A 4,625-nucleotide genomic window follows, 5' to 3' on the forward strand; every position below is an offset into this window, starting at 1 on the left:
CTCTGCACTCCTCATGGTTCAGATGCTACAAACCCCACGCTACGCCACTGCGCCCGTTGCCCTGAGACATAATTTGACAAGTTCCATGTGGCAGAAAAAAGGCGACAAGGAGAGCTACTGCTACTAAAATGTATTCTGGTAAAGTTAGTTAATTTCGTTACTCTAGCACTGGGAGTACCTATTTGGAATTCCTTAGTTTGAAACTATTGGTAATTGATGTAGCACAGAACTTATTATCATTAATTACAAAGGCACATACATACACATATTTATAGATCTACCTACCATGCAGTTAGGTGTCACGTTACGTGAATATGTAATTCATTGTAACAGTAAGTTTCATGCAAGTTTATTGAATATCTCACACATGTTTTACTACTACGATATTATTTTTTTATGAAATTACTACTTTGTTATAATTATTAATATAAAGATAGAACATAATAATAATAATAATAACAATAGTCATTTTTTTCAAGCATGAAAAACCCATATACAACAGAATCATTAAATATAAATAATAATACGATACCTAATTAACATATAAAACTTGATACCAAATTTTACTATTGCATTGAAAAAGAAAAGCAAATATATATTTAAAATAAACTAGCCATCATCTGATGTTGTCAGTGTAGTGCACGGTAATCCAGTGCCGAAAAATAGAACCGGTTACGTCCTCCACTAGTGCACTCAATATTGAGTTCTTGCTATCTCGCAGGCGAGCCCAAAACGAGGCTATACGAGTTCTGATAATGGCATAGAAATCGGGCACACCCACCCCAGCGAACATGCCCAACGCACTGTACTATGAAAAATTCTTTAAATCCGGCTGGATTCGAAGCAGCGCTTTCAGCATATAGTGCCTGACGTTTTCCGAACTAAGCTACGGAACGCATGCCTTACGAATTTTTCTATATGCTTGTCGCAAGGTCTTCGTAGTTGGTTTTAGCGACTGTTTTGCCGTTGTGCCGCCTACGCCTGCGAGAAGCTTCACAGCTACCAGTGGTAGACTAGAGATTATCATTAATTGATATTTATGTACAAACTAATTATCATTTACTCTAATTAAGGTATGGTATAATAAGTATTTCCCAATCGTTTAGCTAGACGTATAATTGTATAATTGTGTGCCTCAGATTGCAATGTCTGCAGCCAATAACCATACGCTCTGCATAAACAATTCCACAGGAGGGATACAGCTGCAATCGACAGACTATGATCCTGCTTCAATGCAGCTTAAATGTACTGGGCAAGGCGAATTTCTATGGGTGACTTGATATTCAATCCCAATCGGAACTAGGCAGTTTTGATCTATTTTGACGCGTTCTTTTATTGAATAAAATTTCAAGGGAATTTTTGAACCTGGAATTCTTGGTAAATACGTTTGATGTTTATCAAAGATGATTGACGTCTTTAGAATTGAATATAAATATACAAATAGAAATAAAATTGGATATATACGAAAATGAAATAAGCATGTTTAAGGATACGAATACTTATATGACATTAAATGAAGGAAACATAGACTTAATAAGTTTAATATAGAACAAAAAAGAATATTTTAGTTAAAAGAATAGTAGTAATTTTAGTGAAAAGAAGAAATATTTTAGTTAAAAGTCATTGACTTACAAGTCAATGTTAAAAGTAGAATTTTTTATCGAGTTTCCTCTGTGTATTTGTTGTCAGGTTTTCGATCCTTAGCGAGGAGTTTCATTTGTGGTACTCAGAGTTTCCACTGCAAAAGGTAGAAAGCTGTAGCTGTGGCTACGGTACACATACTTGCGTAGGCATGCCAAGTTTCCAAGCACTGACGGAATTATCATCATAGGCCTTTTGACGTCGTTGCCACTTTTGCCAGTGGGGTAGATAACAGCCGTTATTTTTGCACTGGTAAATGCCCGGAATGTGATATTATTCAATATCGCGTGTCGCAATACACAACAGACGCATGAGAAACCATGGTGACCGAACTCATCAACAGCACATCACACGTGCATTGCATTGCATAAATTAACCAGTGTAGAGATAATTCCAAGCAAATAAACTCATACCACCAACCGTGCGATGTATTCAAAACGCCGGATACGAGGCGCACGTGCAGGATTGCAGTATTTATACGGTATATCAATAACAGCTACATTTACCTGCAAAGCTGTATAGAAAATCGGCCTCCCATCCGATTCGTTCAACTGACCTTTTTATTATTGGAACGTTTCGCTTGTTCCGCATTGTTGAGTCCCGGCGTTGACTCATTTTTATTTCTCCTAAATTGAATGACGTATCATAGTGAGTTTTATGAAAAAAAAAAAATGTTGCCCTGCGCCTCGTTATGAGCGCTCAGTGACGACGACTTTTTGTGTAGAGTGACAAAGGAAGAGCCGCAACAATTATTTTATACGCGTAGTGCTCCCCGCAGTTTGCCGCTCGGAGCTGGTTCATTTTCTTGTACATCTATCGTTTAATTTGAATAACGGTTATTTGATTGAGATCGGTTTTCGAGAAACGTTTTCACAGCGTCTGCCCAAGAAACTAGACCTGAAAGCGAATGATCGCGCTTTGTCGGTGCGCATAAAAGAAGCAGGTGCGTAAGGGAAAATTTCCGTAAACGAGAAAAATTCCTTACGTAAGACGTGAAAGGAAAAGGTATTTTCTAATAAACACAAGCCTTCCCTTCTTTCTCGCTTCCTTGGAAATACTAATGGGAGAGTTTTTTTACACAACGTTATACTGCCTTGTAAGTGATACTAGGCACAACATATTATTTATTGCACAAAAGGAACGGACGATTTTTCTTGTTATGTTAACAATCTGGAACAAAATAATAAACAGATTTTTCGGGTATATTATATTAAATACGAATAAATAAATATAAGACGTTATACACATACGTTGCTCAGATCGCAAAGTAAGTAACTGAAGCACTTGTGTTATGGAAATTGGAATTAACAACGGTACCATAAACACTCAGATCCGAGACAATATAGAAAAGTCAGTTTTACATTGACCCATCCGGGGATTGAACCCGGGACTTCAGAGATGGCGACACCATGAAAACCGGTGTGCAGACTACTCGACCATGGAGGTCGTCAAAATATTGGTGTCTATGACTGTATTTTGGTGACCGTTCTATAAAGTTACATTTGAAATGGCGCCAAAAATTTACAACAATTTACCGGAAGTACTAAAATCTGAGAAAAACCTTACGCTATTTAAAAAGCAATTAAACAAGTTATTGGTGTCCGAATTTTTAAATGATAAATTGTCTAATTTTTGATTGGCCGTTATTGACGTTGTTATGATATTATTTTGACATCTAATTACCATTAAAATTGACCCGTGTAACTATCACCGCCTTTAAATTCTGACCGACTTATTAAATCCATGTGTCCATGCTCAGGTAATATTATTGAAAAACGAAACATGTTACACCTGGTTTAGTCTGTCGAAGTGCATGTGAGTGAATGTATATACCTACCATACCTACCTACCTTCAGTATTTGTATGGCTATTGTTTGGCCGGACACAGTGAAACTATACTTATTTTCTACATGTCAGCTTCTATATAACCTGTGTTTTCACAAATAAATGAATTACATTTATTATTATTAACTATTGTATAATTTCCCTATTTCCACTTATTTTGTGCTAAAACGCAATATTTATTAAGAAATCTGCTTATTGAATTGAATTAATTTTGAGATAATATTAATAACCAAATCAAAATGCAAAAGTAACATTCTCTGCGTAATGTGTTTATCATATTTACCATTTGACATCGTTTCAAATTTCACAATGCGCTAAATATATTTCTATTTCCATAAGCTGTCGGTGAAATATTATATTATTATGAATATTATGTCTGTAAATATAATATATATTTACAGACATAATATTCATGAAGTTAATTGATACTTTACTCATTTTAATCAAGACAAATGCATTACTTTCTGTTCCGTAATGTTTATTTAAAACATAATGTGTATTCCATGAAAAATAAAATAAAGAAATCACATTAAAGTTTTAATCAATACATGAAAAAAATTATGTACATGTGAAATTATACAATTCCTGTTTAAGCATAAAAGACTCTTTTTAAGTTCCGTCTAGGGAAGTAGGTACTGCACCTATGTATTTCTGCTGCCAAGCAGTAATGCCCACATTACTGCGTCCCGGTTTCGAAGGGTAAGGTGCTGGTGGCTGGACTTGTTAATTTATGTCGCAGGGTAACGGGCGCAGTGCACCTCAAATATTTGCAAGACATTTTCGTACCGTTACGTGGTATAATAAAAAAGTTGTCTACAAACTTCGTTTTTAGAATCTTCGAACCTCTCACCTGAGTTGTTATTTTACAGACGTGGCCTTATTACAGCGATTTTAATTCGCGTACTCTACGGAAAAATACACTGATTGAAAAGGATTTTACGTTACGAGTGTGGGTTCGGACGCGTAAAGTTTGTTCCGCATAGCCTTTGTCACGGGGTCAACCCCGATCTGTGATTGGGAATTGTCAAGAGAAAGGGCGAAAGCCTCTACACAAAGGTTGGTGTTTATTTGCTAGTTTTCGTGCCTCTAGCCAGGAGTCCGCCGCGTTGTACAGATTATTTTCAATTCTTAACGTTATT

This window comes from Hyposmocoma kahamanoa, unplaced genomic scaffold, assembly GCF_003589595.1.
Source record: "Hyposmocoma kahamanoa isolate Upper Pololo Valley unplaced genomic scaffold, ASM358959v1 232, whole genome shotgun sequence".
Lineage (NCBI taxonomy): Eukaryota > Metazoa > Arthropoda > Insecta > Lepidoptera > Cosmopterigidae > Hyposmocoma > Hyposmocoma kahamanoa.